The sequence below is a fragment of the Gouania willdenowi genome, chromosome 7 (assembly GCF_900634775.1).
Source record: "Gouania willdenowi chromosome 7, fGouWil2.1, whole genome shotgun sequence".
NCBI lineage: Eukaryota > Metazoa > Chordata > Actinopteri > Blenniiformes > Gobiesocidae > Gouania > Gouania willdenowi.
The window spans coordinates 12,653,327-12,670,281 of NC_041050.1; the positions used below are offsets into that span (position 1 = coordinate 12,653,327).

A 16,955-nucleotide genomic window follows, 5' to 3' on the forward strand; every position below is an offset into this window, starting at 1 on the left:
TAATGGTTTCTGTACACACTTTAAGTCTTCTTGAAAAAGATCCCTATATAAGTCATTATTGTTATTTTTTATCATCTTTAGGGAGTTTGCTACATAATGTGTAACTTATTTACTTTGAAACATAGATAATCTATAATGAATCACCTGTGATCAAAATATTATGACTGATCCAACAAATTCTTTCTTCTCTTTGCTGTACGTGGCTGTGTTTTGATGAGTGGTTTGCCGGCAATTACTGTACACTGTTGTTTAGGGGCTTTCAAGAATCATAACTTAATTTCACTAATTGTGCACGTTATTCACTAGTTGATGACAGCAATGGAACAAGAAGGCAAAAACAATTCATGTGAAGACTTTATATTTATGCTTTGTTTTTTAAATGTTGGTGTCCTCAGTGCTTTAAACTGGCACTCCCTTCTGGCATTGATGGCGCTCGACTTATAATGAATATGAATATGTGTTTCTTTAATTATCAGCCATATGAGCATTCTATTCTATTTATGTTTGTTAATTACAGAAGCAAAGTTGAGTAGCTAGAAGGGCGCATTGTCCTAAACGCATTTTGCTAAGGTTAAAACTAGAAACATTCTTGCTATAAGATGAATCTTTAAAGCTCTGAACTGTGAGCGACGTGCGACTTTTTCCCCCATAACTTGATGGACATTGTCAGTCCCATCTCTTTCTTTTTAAATGTGCTGTGTCTCGTATCGCCATTGCTGCTCTGTGCTTTGTCACTATCTATGTCCAGCTTCAAAGGCTTTGTTTCTCTCGCTTTTTGGTGCTGACTCTATGTTTCTTCTATGTCTTTCTGCTTCCTCCATGTTTGTGTGTGTTTTTGTGTCTGTGTGTGTTTGTGTGCTGTGGTCCATGTCTCATGTTTCCTGTCAGTGTCTGCTGCCCATCCATCTCAGGGCAGCCCGTCTCGGCTCCCAGCACTCCCACAGCAGTGAGCAGTGCTGCCTTTGCCGCACTGTTACCCACCAGTTTGACTGTTCACAGTTTCGTCAGTCTCCATCAGTACTGCTGCCCTTCCTCTGACCAAAGCTTGAAGCAGGAGGACAGGTAAGGGCCACCCTGGGGCCAGTTTACAGTGAGTACCTCCCTAAACAACTAAAGATTCCCCTTCAACCTCTTAAAAGCCCACTCATCACCTGTTTTTGTTGCCTGTTTTAGTCGTTTCACCTCTTGCACCCCAACCTCTTTCCTGCTCACACGCCTGGGCTTCAGCTTCCTACCACTACCAGTGTGACTAATAGTTGTAGCTGTGGGCTCATTAGGCTGCTTTAAACACACACATACACACACACACACACACACACACACACACACTGCTCCTTAAGCAGAGCGAGAGGGAGCAGTCGTCCTTAATAAACTGAGTCAGTCTCTGTCCTGCTGCTTTTTAAAGGCTGTATGATCTGAAGAGATGTGTAAGTTATCGTCGTTGGGAATTGGGAATCGATCACATGATAGCACATTTAGTAAACCTGTAATGCATTGTTTTTCAACCTTGGGATCGTGATCTCATGTGGGATCGCCTGGAATTTAAATGGGGCGGCCTGGATTGTTTATTAAGTGATTAAAAAATACTGATTAAAACTATTAAAAAAAAAACAAATCAATTATTAAATTCTTATTATTGAATCTCTATATTCTTATCTATTAATCTTCATATTAAATTCTTATATAAATACTTTGTGCGCTACAAGTTGGCTATTGTTGTAATTAGCTCAATATAAATTATTATATATATATATATATATATATATATTAATTTAATTGAATTGTGGGTGGCGATGTGCATGGGAGATGAAAAGTGGGAGAACAACAGGAGGAGAGGTGAGGAGTAAAAGCCAATTTAATCATTATTAGATTATTTCTATAATTACAATGTGTCACTAATTTCGGGCACTTAAACGCAGTGTAACAAACATAATCAAAAACTAATTCTAGAAGAAGAAAAAATAATAATTATTGGGGTCGCCAGAAATTTGTGATATCGAAATGGGTCACGATCCAAAAAAGGTTGGGAACCATTGCTGTAAAGGCTCTTTAAAATAGCTGGGATTGCTCTAAAGCAGTGGTTTTCAAACATTTTGGATATTTGGAGCAGGTTTGTTTTTTTAAATATGTTGGATCCCGGGACAAAAATAGTTCAAGGACCCCCTCATAACACTTACATCTAACACAATTTACTGCCATTTGTAGCCCTAAACACAATAGGAATGATCTATTCTTTAAAAATGCCATTTAAGATTAATATAAAACTTAAAGAATACCTATGCTAGTCTTTTATATAACATAAAATGTGTTTAATGTAATACCAATAAACAAAATATGTGCACATTTATTTGACAAAAATCTTTTTCGAAGTTCTTTTATTGCATGATTTTATTGCCATCAAGGCAGCCATCGCACTTCACATTGATACAGCAGTGCGTCTGGACATGGTTTGTTTTATTGGTCCCCATATGTAGTTCAACACTTTAATAATGATACGACATGAATAATAGCTTTTGAAAAAGTTATTTTACAGAGGACCCCCACCTATAGTTTAAGAACCACTGCCTTAAAGAAACAAAATGTCTGAATTACATTTGCATTGACACTATGGGGCTGTATGCCAAACAATAATGACTTTTTTCATGTTAGGTGTGTACAAAGACTGGTAAAGGCCCCTTGACATTTGTTTAACACAGATAGGAACCAACACTATTAGTAACATGTCACGATTTCAGCAGAACAGTGATATTTTCACTTTTAATCAAGCATCCTGATTGTGTATTTTCGTTTTTCTGTTTGCGTAATCATGACATTTCAAGTCATGATTAGAATCAAATTTGAATAAAGGTTGGAACATCTGAAAGGTCTGTTTTTGATGAATTTTGTGCAATTCCAGGGCTTTCTGTGAGGTAAGAGTAAAGTAAAAAAAATGACAATATTCTCGAAAATATGAAATATTCATAACATTTGCAACCGTCTCTGGAATTAAACCAATCATTTAAATCAGGATTACAAAACGGATGATTAAAGAGTCTGTTGCCTTGTACATCTGATGGCTAAATTAGGAGTTCTGGCTTATAAATAATTTAACAGGTTCATACAATGAACAAGTATGTTACTTCTTTGTTAACAATATTCATAGGAGGACGTTTCAATGTTTAGGTTTTATTAGTTACTCAAGATTCACAGTCAAAGTCCAACAGTCACATGCTCCTTTTAGGACTTTAATGAACATAATGTACATGTTAATGGACTGTGGGAGGAAAGTGGAGCTTCTCCTGAGAAGATTTAAACTCGCACAAAACAAATGGAAATCAAACAAAATAAAAACTAAAATATTGGGTCTTCAACCATTGCTCAAATGACAGTGATCCTTATCTTTTGGTCACTGAGCATCCCTTTACTCATCTGAAAGTTAAAATAAAGATAAAAGATAGATTTAGCCCTTAGATTGTAGTATGTTACTGTCCCAGATTATCACTTTTGCTTTATGGTTTGTGTACTTTTATCTAATATGAAAACATCAGACCTAAACTATACAGTAACTGTGCAATCATTTCTATTTTAACTCTACTGCTGAGAATAGACACCTGAGCTGCAGCACGTGACTTCTCTAACATGCTTATGTACTTGGTCGGGTGCTAATGTACCAACGTAATGACATCCATTTTGAAAAAATAATGGCTTTGCATGCAGATATATCCACAAACACATACAGTGTAATATATACTCCTACATATGCTTGATTCATACATCAAAATGGATGTTTTGGTCAAATATGTCAGAGTAACACATTCAGCCTGGAAGCTAAGGTTAAGCTTTATAAGATGTTTTGTTTTTTTCTTTCTTATTTTATGTATGTAATTGATTATAATATTTTATGTCATCTATTGTATTGAAATATTTGTTTGTATTTGATTAGATATAATTCAGGGTGTTCTTAGAAATCCAGATGTATTTTATTGATTTCTTTCTTTAATGCACATGTGTCAAACTCAAGGCCAGGGGGGCAAAATCCGGCCCTTTGGAGCATCTAATTTGGCCCGTAAGAGAAAGTAAAAGAAAACATGAATTATTGTGTAAATGAAACTCAACAATATTTGCAGGGGCTCACAGTTTTCCCGGTGCTTATATCGCATCATTTTTTAAAAAAACCCTCAAAATTCTTGCAAAACATCTTAATTTTCCTCAAATTATGACACAGAATTTTTATTAATTGAGTAGAAATTGGTCACAAATCTAGGACATTTAAAGTGAAGACCCTGTTGGGACTGATATCTGTCACTTATTGCTTGGATATTGTCGGTTTCTTACATATTTTGTTTTATATGTACACGTACAAGTGCAAACTAGGGCACAATAATGTAGAAATCACTTGTTTTCCCGCATAAAATCTATGGCCCACTTGAGATCAAACTGCTCTGTATGTGGCCCATGAACTAAAATGAGTTTGACAGCCTTGCTTTAATGATGTAATCAATTAATTTGGCAATTTCTACAATAGATGGATTTCTGATTATTGAATAGCCCCCATTATGGATGTAAATATGCTTTAATGGCAGTGCCACTTCACTCATTGGCCTAGCACCCTGCATGCTTGTGAGTAAAGGAGGTAATTAGCATGAGAAAGGACAAAATCAGCTGTGCAGTCAAGTATGCATCTGCAGTTTCCCAAAAATCCCCATTCATTCTACTTTGAACTACTGCTGATCTGAGACACATGATGTTCCAACACTGCGATCGAGTGGTGTTGGAAACCAGTGCACGAGAAGCATGTTTTAATAATTCAAAGCCTTTGATTTTGTTATTTTATTCCGTTTGCTGCTTCGGTGTTTGTGTGTCTCATGCTGTTTTTCCACTTTCTGTCTTTTCTTCTGTCTTCTGTCCTGCTGTTGTTTTCTTCACCTGTCCTGTGTTGCTTTCTAAGAGAGGAGGGCGAGGTTGATGGAGCCCATCAGTTCTGCTGCTCTGCCTCGGGGTGCAGCAGTCCCTCCTCTCGCTGAGCTGGGGGTGTGACTGACTGCAAGACGACACGTTCGCACGTTCACCTACAAAGAGGCGATCGCAAACAATGCTGCCCCAAAAAAACAAAAAAACAAAAACTGAGACCTCACTGTGCAAGAAAAAAAAATCCCACTGCAATCGAGCAGAAAAGAAATAGAAATGCATGGATATTTTCTTTTTTGTTAAATGTCACACATGTATATATATAGTTGTATATTGATCAAATATCTTATTTCGCACCATTAAGAGTCTCATTGTTGGTTTCTCTTTGCATTCTTGTTCAGTTCTCTACTTGATGCACTTTTCCATTTTCTCATTCTGTCGCACTTATGCATACTTTGAATCTACTCATTAAATTTTCTTCTCGCTAACATGATCCAAAGATTATGCAAAAATACTAAAAAACGAGTCCACTTTTTTTTACAAACACATCAGTTTAGTCTGAATAATACTCTGTAATCTTACAGTAAACGTTCTCCCATCTAAAGTACTTCCAGCTCCTTTATGGTCCTCAGTTCCCTCCTTTAGAATGTCTTGAGATGATGTACTTCACGTATTCCTGTAACTGCTCTTGTCTTTCCTCGAGCAAAAATCGCTGCTCTCAAACACCTGCCACCTTCCTCATTTCCCTTCTTGAGTTCATCGTACTGTAATCTAAGCCCTAAAAGTAATTCTAGAAATTCAGTGATATATTGCTCCTTACATGTAAATGTTTTTCCCTGCAGAGCGCACAGTGCAATCGGTGGAGGTTGCTTTAGTTTTCTCTAAAGACTATTTTTCTACATAGAAAAACCCTGTGATCGTAACTTTGGTCTATGTTTGGTGTTTTCTCTCAGGATATTCACATTTATTGTACATGTTCAGATTTATTATATTGGGTATCATTGCATTGCATTTTGCTGCTCATACAATCAAAGTCTTTTATAGACCTCAGAAGGTGTGCTGTGGTATCTGTCTCCAGATGTTTTTAAAAACCTTTCATTGTTGCCATTAAAGAGTAACTAAACCCCCAAAACCACTTTTTTCTGCTGAAAACAAATGTGTTTAGTAGGGGTGTGTATCACCTGGCATCTGGCGATATAATATATCCCGATATTCAAGTATAAGGCCATTTTTTAAAATATATATGGCTTAAGAAACAACTAATCTGTAAATTTGTACACCTTCATGAGAACATTATGTATGAAATATATTTTATTGGCATATTTTACACTCAAAACATTGGCTTTAACATGCCATGTGTCAACAACTCAAAATGAAAAAATAACATACAATATGCCTGTGGCTTTTAAACCAACTTTGACTTTAGTGCAACTTAACTGAGGTTTATGCCTAGAACAACAAATAAATGTAGAAAGTTAGTAATTTATTTAATTCATTAGATTTTATTGAAAAAAACACAAGCTGGTCAACATGCCCAGGTTTCAACGCACTTCTTTGTGCAGTTACAATGTCTCCTGCAGTGGAAAATACTTTTCTGTTTAACTAAAGGTAAGAGAAGTAAAAAAATAAATGAATAATTGAAATAAAAAATGTTTTAAAAAAAATCAATATGGATGCATTTTGAATCGATCCGAGAATCGCGCGACGTAATATCGCGATGTATCGCCGAATTGATTTTTTTCAACACCCCTAGTGTTTAGGTATATGATGTGTTGATTTATTGTTGTCCAACTCTTCACATTTCAATTTGGCATATTTTGCTGGCATAAAAAGTAAGAGTGACTGACCTCTGTGTGTTGAAACCTGCTATTGTCTGAGGCCAGAGGCGTTTTGGCACTTTCGCCACAAACACGAGTAGATTGGATTGAGAGAATTGTAAATAGAGAGGTATAATGAGTATTGAGTAGATCATTAGTGTAGCATAGATCGGGCTGTGAGTGACTGGGTGTGTCTTAACTGCTGTAGGAGCCCCGCACATAATCAAGCTATTTCTTTGAATTTCCATGCGATAGACACACGTCGGCCAAAATCTTGTGGTTTAGTCACTTTTTAGGAAATTACATTTGAAACCCCTGGTGTTCATGCAATGCTTACAAATGTGAACACATATATATAGCCTACATACATACATATGTATAGCCTAACCCAAAGCGTCACACTGCCTCTGCCTGCTTTCCTGTAGTGCAGACATGGGCAACTGGCATCCCAGGGGCCTCATCCTGCCCTATATCTTTAATTTTGTGCATCCCCCAAACTAAATGCAGAAAATAAATCCAAAAACACACAAAATTACATTAAATTACAAAAAATGACAAAAATACACAAAATAACTCCAAAAACACACAAAACAACAAAAAGAAACACTAAATTGACTCGAGAAAACATACACAATGGCAACAAAAACACACAAACTGACTTTAATGAACACATAACAACAAAAATATAATAATAAAATGACTCGAAAATGCTCAAAAACTAAAAAAAACACTAAAATGACTCCAAAAACATATATAATAGCAACGAAAACACTCAAAGTGACTGCAATAACACACAAAGCTACGATAATACACAAAATGAAAAGCATTGATTACAGAAAATGACACGAATTGGCTCCAAAAACACACAAAATGACTCAAATTAAAGAGAAAACACAAACAAAAACAAGATTATACAAAAATGAAATGGGGAAGAAAAAAGAAACAGACAAAACTCTGTTTCTTTCTGTGTTAATGCTCAGATTGGTAATTTTTCTAAACGTTGACATGAATATTAATTATGTGGCCCTTGAATCACATTTTTGCAGCCCCTGCTGTGATAAAAGTTGCCCATTTCTGCTATTGTGCATTCTAAAGCAATGACCCTGTTGCCAGTTTGCTGCTGCTTACCATCCCATTGACTGCTTTTGGTAGATAATGAACACAAGCTTGTTTTGTACAAAAGTTATTGATTATGTCTCCTTCAGTTGAAATTCTTATACTTATCAACTTTTCTCACACAGTAACCTGTCATAGCCCACCAACGAGTGCCATAAAATAGAAAAAAGGCTTTAGTTGACTAAATTAATCCCATTGGTGCAAGCATTATCGTGTGTTCCCCTTCTTCTATGCATAATAAATATTGCTGAGATGGTGTGTGACCTCCACACTATGCAGTCCATCAGGTGCTCCATCACCACACTGCTGTCTCCCATCCATATTTTTGTAAACACTCCTTGACATGAATTCAAAAACCCTTGTTGATTCTCTCCTTTTACTTTTGCAATAAATAAGAAAAATCCTTCTCTTGGTGTCTTCGTCTCTCAGTGCCTTTTTGGTTTTTATTTATTTGAGGGATAAGTGATGTGTGTGTGTGAGTATTTATCCACAGGGAGGGTTGAGGGAAGAAACAGCCAAGAGCGTGAAGTTCATTGCTGTCAAAAGATGTCAAGAATGTGGCCTGTACAGCTTTGCAGGGCAAACTGTGTGAGTGAGTGTGTGCATGAGAGAATGAGAGAGGACTCAGAAGTCAGAGAGCGACAGTAAAGGTGTGTGTGTTTGTTACCTGGCTGGAGTGCGGACCTGTTCCACAGCACTATAATGGTAAGCCTCTATTCACTTAGATTTCCTACTGTATTTGGACAATAGATATGCCCAAGTGGCATTTATCCTCCTCATCACAGCAGATATAATTGCTATTACTACAAAACAAAGTGGTGATAATTTAGGGCGTTTTTGTATCAGCTGAGCAACCTTGGTTTGGGAACCTTGATGTGAGAAGTCTGATTGATGAATGTGTCCTCTATGGGACAGCGTTTACAGGCCTTTCAGATGACAGATGGCGTTACTCAGTCGGCAGCAGCTTTAGTGTTGACGTCATGAGGTTAAAATTAATTAAATCACATAAATACTGTTGGGAAAATAACTCTCGCTTTTATGTAATTTTTTTCTACACTTTGTCTTTTTAGTTTTGGTGCATACATAAGGTGTACAATTTGCTACTGTATATTCTACCCCAGTGCTTCCCAAACTGGGTTACGTGTATCCCTAGGAGTACTTGAACACCTCTCAGAAGGTACACGGAAACATTTGTTTATATTTACATTACAGATTTATATTTTTTTATTTTTTTTTTACATGCACACAGACAGACTTTTTCCCTCATTCATTGATAATTGTTTTTGGCACAACTCTTTAAAATACACCGAAAGGTGATAAGTTCAAATTCTAAAACGAGCAAAACATCAGAAATAAATTAATAAAAAGGCCTAAATTCAAGGTTAATGTTAGACGAGACACAGAAAAGAGTTTAGACGAGTCTCCAGACACAAATAAATGTGAATAATAGTAATTAGATAGTGGCCGAGCAAGTCAACTGGTAACAAACAAGCCTGACATCTATCTATCTAGCTATAAACCAAGGAATCTCCATCTGTCTGTGGCTCAAATATCTCTGCAGTTCAGGGACAGACAGAGCTGAGACTTTCAACATGGCTGCTGCTTGGTTCAATGGTGTGCAACGTCGGATTTGTTTGAACGCCACGCCGCACGGGAGCGGGCAATTTTAAGAACTGATGTTGACAGGTAGTAATAGTTACTCGGGATAAATTCAAACACCTCAATGTTCGGGGTGAGTATCGGCAAGGATGTTGCAATACGATACATATCACGATGCGATATCACGATATCACTTGCGATATTCTACCAAGTTAATATCATAATTAAACGTAGAGATGAAAAATTAAGTTGCTGTATATGTTCATCACAAGATATTGATCATTCAGAGGACAAATTCAGTCAAAACTATTTGCTTCAAAACATCATATTTATTATTTACAGTACTATTAGTGTTTTTGCACATTTTCACTGAAAAACAAAAATGCAGTTTTACACACTGCTATCATAAAATAAAGTGTAACAAGTAACCATTGCAACACACTGAAAGCCTTGTAACCACTGTAGGTGAGAACATAAAGGATAAAGTACCCTGAGTTACTGATAATACACAAAGATAAGTAAAAATAAATTGCAAAAAAAACAACTGTATATATTAAATCAATTTTTTAAAAAAAAGATTTAAAATCAGCACCCCAAAAATCGCGATATATCGTGAAATTGATTTTTTTTTTCACACCCCTACTCAATGGTGACTTTCTGTGAAATGTCTTGCCATAACACGTGTTTTATGAATTGGTGCTATACAAATAAATATTGATTGATTAATGAAGAATCAACAGAAGACAGTTCATTTGTAGCTCCAACTCTCTCTCTTATATATACATACGTCCTACGGGCACTGCACTAGTAAAAAAAAACAAAGATTAAAAAATGGAGCCTTGCCCTATGTGAATACAAACATCACTCCTCTCTTCAGTCTTTCGTCCTCCAGATGCTTAGAAAATAATGCTTCTTTCCATCTACCTACTGTAACATGAGCCTCCATCTTTTGCTGCTCCACTGGTCCCAGTTTGAGCTCTAAACCGGACGCTGCAGGTCACAGAATACAGTGAGAAAGTGGGTGATTGGAAGCACAGTTCCACAAAGCCAAATGGCTAAAAAGTGTTGGTGGCGGAGGAATGCATTAGATGAATGATTCGATTGTTTTCCTTCATTTTGGACTTTTCAATACGTGGGATCACATTTGAAACAGATGATACTGATCGTCCTCCTCACAGCACATTCATTTTCCTCCATTTTAGGCCCTGGAGTTAATGCCAAATATAATCACGGTGCACATCACCAAAGTAATTAACTGGGATCGTGCTGAGGGGGCATTTCTGCAAAAGCAACGTTTAGAGGAGAAAACCACTTCTGAGCAAAACAGAGGTGAAAGTAATGGATTACAAGTACTCCTGTTACTGTAACTGAGTTGCTTTTATGGGTACTTGCACTTTAACTTTACTTGTGCTTATGTACATTCAAAGCATTTCATTAAATTCATACACCCATCCATTAATGAGTAACTTATTATTTTTGTTTGATTATTTCTTTATTTCCATTTCATGGGTTCGTCATAAACTGATTTGTTTTTGTTTTGAATTGAATTCATTGGTGTCAATAATCATTTTGACAAACATTTTATTTCATACATATTCCTTTGTGGAAAATAAATTAAGCAGGGTTGGGGTCAATTCTAATTGTAATTGTGTAATTGATAATTCATTACAATTATGGCATAATTATAATTGTAATTGCAATTTAAAAAATCTGTAACTGTCTTAATGTAATTTGGTTTAGATAATTGACTTTGTTATTGAAATCGCCATGAAAATTCTATAAAAACTGTCAATTAGGTTTTAATGCTATACTGGGGAACCATGTTACAGTTTATGTACAGTTCTAGACATATGTAGTTAACAATCAATAAAATATGATCAATACGATTGCTACATTTTACCATTTAAAAATATATATAAATCTGGGGGTATACTGGCACACAGAAAAGGCTCAGACACCCACACCAAAAATAGTAAAACCTGTATTTTGATTGATTATGAAGCCTAACAAGGCAACCAATACATAGGAAAGAAATTATGATCAATATTTGTTTTTAGCATATTTTACAACTGATTTAGGACCCGTTATCATATGAGATGCTAACAGAACGCTAACACGAAAGGAAGGTTAACTTTTATGAGGTTATTAATTTCAGGCTCAGTAATTGTAAATAATTGTAATTGAACTTTAATATTTCAGAACGTTGACTTTCTGAGGATAAAAAGTAATTGTAATATAATTGTAATTGGAAAAAATGCTGATCACTGTTGTAGCTTGAGAGGAAAGGAATGGGTTCTGTACCTGTCAGACGCGCTGCCGCCGTGGCGATGACGCACACTGAGTCTTGAATGCGGTTTTGATGATTTAATAAAACAGACACTGGATGGATTCTTGCACACAGTGTAGCACAATGAACAGCATGTGATGGAGACCAGACGAGGTGAATGAAGCGAAGCGGTCAACAAAAAATACACGCCTTTTGAAATAGCCGCCCTCTACCACCTGTCATGTGACCTCGCCTCCCGTACGTTACCACAGCAACCAAACACAGTGTCACACATATACAAATATCCAACATTACGGCTCCTACAACTGTAACCATAATTGAACATGGATAATTGAAAGTAATTTTAACTGAAAAATTTAATTGACCCCAACCCTGAAATTAAGTTCCAAATGTACAAGATTTCGTCTCCTCTTTCTTTTTACGATTATTCATGAGATGTTTACTGTATGCAAAGGAACTGTGGCAAGATTCGTTCCCAAAAAATAAACATGGGGGGTGAAAGTAACTAGTAACTTTTACTTTGAGATAGGACTGGGCGGTATGACGAAAATGTATATGACAGTATTTTTCTAAATTCTAACTGTTTCACGGTATGTGACGATATTTATTTTTCGTCTTGCATAATCAGGTGTTCATAGCATTTTCTACTGGTTGAGAATCAGAATCATAATCAGAACAGCACATGGAATTTGACTTGGTAGTCAGTGCGCGGAACAAAAACACAAGCCAGCACATTAATAATAATAGTGATAAATATAGGTATAAGGGATAAATAAAGGATAGAGGATAAAGAAAAATAAAGATGAGTGAATATTGTAGAATAATTCCACACTGGTAGTAATAAAATGGATTTAAATGCTACATACTCAGTGGTGTGGTGGTTTCTTATGGTGAATAAGGTAGCGTTTTGTTTGCAGCTCCACCAGGACTTATTTCCGCGTTACAGGAATTACAAATTGCGATCCTTTGCTCTCTTTTTTGTGTATTACTGCCGACATGCTAAGCTAACCGTGCCTCTGTGTCCGTGAGTGTTGTTCTCCTGTAGCAGAGGCATGCGCACGCAGGCACACGCACACATGCTCACATGCAGCTTCAGAGCTTTCAATGGAGTCTTTTTTATCCATTTACACGTATGATTTACAACGCAGCTATCACCAGAGCGCTACTGTTTACCTTCCTATTTAGAAGTGCAACGTTGAAAAGGGTCCGGTCTGAAATGCGGCGCAGCGTAGCATTCCGAAAGTTGTGTAATCAAATACACCAGTTCGGCGGTACATGAAAAATGAATATCATAACACAAATTTATACCGGTATTCTGTATGAACCGGGTATACCGCCCAACCCTACTTTCAGTACTATTTAAATGAGCAACTTTTTACTTGTACTTGAGTATTTTATCTATGACTTAGTAGTACTTGCACTTGAGTACAATTTCAATCAAGTAACAGTACCTCTACTTGAGTACGATATATCAGTAATCTTTGCACCTCTGCGCAAATATTAGAAGTAAAGGAACGATGTGAGTCGATGCTGATGTGAAGATCAATGCCACTATTGGCATCTGCGTGGCAGGCAGCTGAGAGGTTAATCCGTCAGCTTCGATGTCCCACTGTGGGTTCAATAAAACAGTCAGAACCAGTGCTGCTCTGTCTCAGGCACACACACAGTCAGCACATCAGCAGGGAGCTGCTGGGAGCTGACATTGTGCTTTTTACTGCACACACTCCCGTTCACTTTCTCTTCTGTCGATTTCTGCCCTCGTCCCCCTACCCCTAACTGCAATCACTTTGTTGTTTATTAGATTTCAGCCATCTGTTTGAGCTCCAATTAAATGCTTGGAGGTAGTGAAACCCTCTTCATGAAGGAGTCTCCGGAGAGCACATCTCCCTTGCACGGTAACAGGCTTTCCTACATAAATAATGAGATTCAGATGCCAGCTGTGATATGGCCACACTCATGTTTTATATATCAGACTCTTGCCATCTATTGTGGATCTCTGCACAGGGACTGAGTGTTTCCTGTAAAAGCCCTCCGTCCACCGGTTTAAAGGTTATACGTACATGTTTAGGTGACTGAATTTGATTTGTCGTGGAGATGATGTTAAAAGGTGTTTCGTTCAAAATGAAGTGTCACCTATTGCCAGATAAAAGCTGTTAATCACTCCAGATAAAGCATCTGGCAGAAGTGAAAGGAGATATTTGGGGAAAATGCTTTTTAAATATCGGTGATATCTGTTTATAGAGATGAGAAGACGAGGCCTTTTAAATTTTATCAGTACATAAAGAAGCATGCCACATTAAAATAAATGAAAAAAATCTGGGCACTACGAGATTGAACTTGTAACATTTCGAGAATAATGTGGTAATTTTATGAGATTAAAGTTGTAAAATTTTGAGAATAAAGTTGTACATTTATGAGAATAATGTCCTATCTTAATATTGTAATTTTATGAGATTAAAGTCATAATATTTCAAGACTAAACACTTAAACAGGGAAATCTGAGGGCTATACCATTACGAGTCTTTTAACATAATACTTTTTTCTCATAAAATTGCAACTTTATTCTCAAAATACTATGACTTAATCTCGTAGTACTGAGATTTCTTTTTATTTCAATGTGGTCCTAATACACCGTCACAGACTAAAAAACAACTTGGTTTTAGTCAAAATGTAGTCATCAGGAATATTTCGCTTTTATGTTCTAGTTTTAATCAACTAAATGACATTAAGATTTTACTAAGTATAAGGCATTAGAGTTTATGCATAATACAAGATTCATTTACTATTGATCACCCTGATATGGGATGGTACAATCAGCTTACTTCCTATTGGATCACTGTCTTACGTCAGTGACCCTGATCATGGTACCATGATCATCTCGTCTCGTCTTGTACACCTGCTTTTTCCTCTACAGGGTCACAGGGGTTTCTGGAGCCTATCCCAGTAGACATAGGGCGAAATGCAGTGTAAACCCCCCTGAATAGCATGAATAAATGCCCTTCTAGAGACAAGTTGGGGGGTCACCAGTGGGACATGAACCCACGATCACTGCACTGAGAGGCACAATGCTCACCAGAGTGACTACCATGATCATTCACAGTTTAAAGATGCATAGTGCTGCGATGGACTGGCGCCCTGTCCAGGATGTACCCCCACCTAGTGCGCAGTGCGAGCCAGAGATAGGCACTGACAAACCCCCGCCACCCTGGAATAGGACAGAGCGAGTCTGAAAAGGGATGGATGGAAGATGCATAGTCACCAACAGGAGGTGCTGTAGAACCATATCAAAGAGCCAAACATTGTTTTTTTTTGTGACAAAGCTGGCCTGAGACAGGCAGAACATAACAGGTCAAGTCATTACTAAGAACTAGTGCAGTGCCCGTAGAAAGTATGTATTGCTATTTACAGGATTCAGTTTAATATTGGCAAATGACACACACACCCACGGACCTCGACAAACTGAACAGGCCTCGCCAGAGCATGAAGCAGCAGAGCTTTGCTAATCATGCGTGGATCATTATAAAGTTAATTTTTTCACTCAACGTCCTGAATAGTGGAGATAGAACAGCTGTGGAATTAACCGCTGGCTTTGATTGACCAAAGTACGGACTTCTATCTCCTTTCTCCGCTGCTCTCTCTTCTAATTAATATTGGAAATATTATCGCCAGATATTCAGAAACAAATGCATTAGATCCTCCTAACAACAACTCGCTGCTCATTTTTTAGACACCTCTGACTCACATGGATGAAAAATACCATCTGCTCCCGCTGATGTGGGTAACGGGAGCTTCGTGTGCAGCTCTGCCTGCATCTATACTCGGGGGTGTTTGTGTTCAATTTTTCTTTCTTCAGAAGAAACATTTAAAAGCAACAGGAGATGGGTGGGGGGTCTCGTCCGTTTCTTCAAGCAGCAAAAGATCTAAATCTCAAATCTGAAGCAAGTTATGGCTGCTTTGAGTGTTACCGACTAAATCAAACAGTTTTTAGATCTTTTACAAATAAACGGAGGCATCAAGGGTTTTCTCACGAAGGATGATATTGTGTACACTGTCATTCACCACCTTTAGAGCATTTAAATCACCCACCCACTTTAACAGGGATAACAGTCAATATATCGCCATGGCAACAACTCTTCTTATCCTAACAACTGCCACGTCGCCCACAAAGGTCCCACGGCAACCGTCACCAAGCAACCCCCTCCCTCTTCTCAGTTTCTCTATTTAGGGAGTCAAGGAGGAGGAGGAGGAACCTACAGTGATGCTGAGGAAAAAAAGAACACATAACATAACATAACATAACATGGTCTTGTAGATTTGTGATCAACTATGGTCACTTACTGAAGCGATGGTAAGAAAATGTCTCTCACAGCTAGAACACGCCTCAGTCGTGAGGGGAATGACATGTCCTATCTGCCTGAATATGAGGCTTTTAAAGAATACACGGTGGGATGAACGACATGCATCGTATACAAAGAATGAAAAGGTTTTCTGATTAGCTCATTCAAGGGGTTGTACGTGTTATTTTTCTGGTAAATCACATTTCCTCAGATACTTTTAAAACCCGTGTTAGATTCTGAATTGAGTGTCAAAGTGACCATATGGGTGAAAGAAGGTCAGTGTGTATGTGTTTCAGCCCTGCAATGAACTAGAGACATGTACAGGGTTGTAACCCAACATGCATACTGTTACATCAATGCTGAACAGAATAAACAAAAGTACAGTAGTTGATAAAATGTTACTGTAACTTTGGGAGCTCCCAAAAAAGTCGAAATGACAAATAATATAATAACTTACAAAATAAATCCCTATTACTTTTGATATATTTAACACGATTTATTCTCAAAGGCCACTTAACATTTCTTTTAATGATTGAAATAATATAAATTTGACAAGTCTCAATGACACAGAATAACTGTAACATTCATATGTATATGTAATAGTCAAAATCAAACTATGGGGGGAAAAAATAGTTTCTGTGAGAAAAAAATTCTGCCTCAAATTTTACTTTCAATCTAATAAAACTTTGTAGTTCCAGCATGATTCTTTTTGTCTTCTTTCTGAATAATATGTTACGGTTTCATTTATTCAGACTGTTACTTAGGAAATCCACTTGACATGTTTTGACTGTCAACTTCCAGTCTTCGTCAGAGGTGTCTGCTGATCGCTTTGATGTGATCAGTGATTAAATGAAACCGTAACATATTAATAACACTGCAAATGTTTAAATTGTCCTAACCATTATTCGGTGT

The 16,955-nt window shown here is 37.1% G+C and overlaps 1 protein-coding gene across 2 annotated transcripts in view; it reads left to right on the forward strand.

The window, feature by feature from the left end:
• Positions 1–16,955, forward strand: part of iqsec2b (IQ motif and Sec7 domain ArfGEF 2b) — a 54,135-nt gene that overhangs the window by 24,129 nt on the left and 13,051 nt on the right. The window lies entirely within an intron of this gene.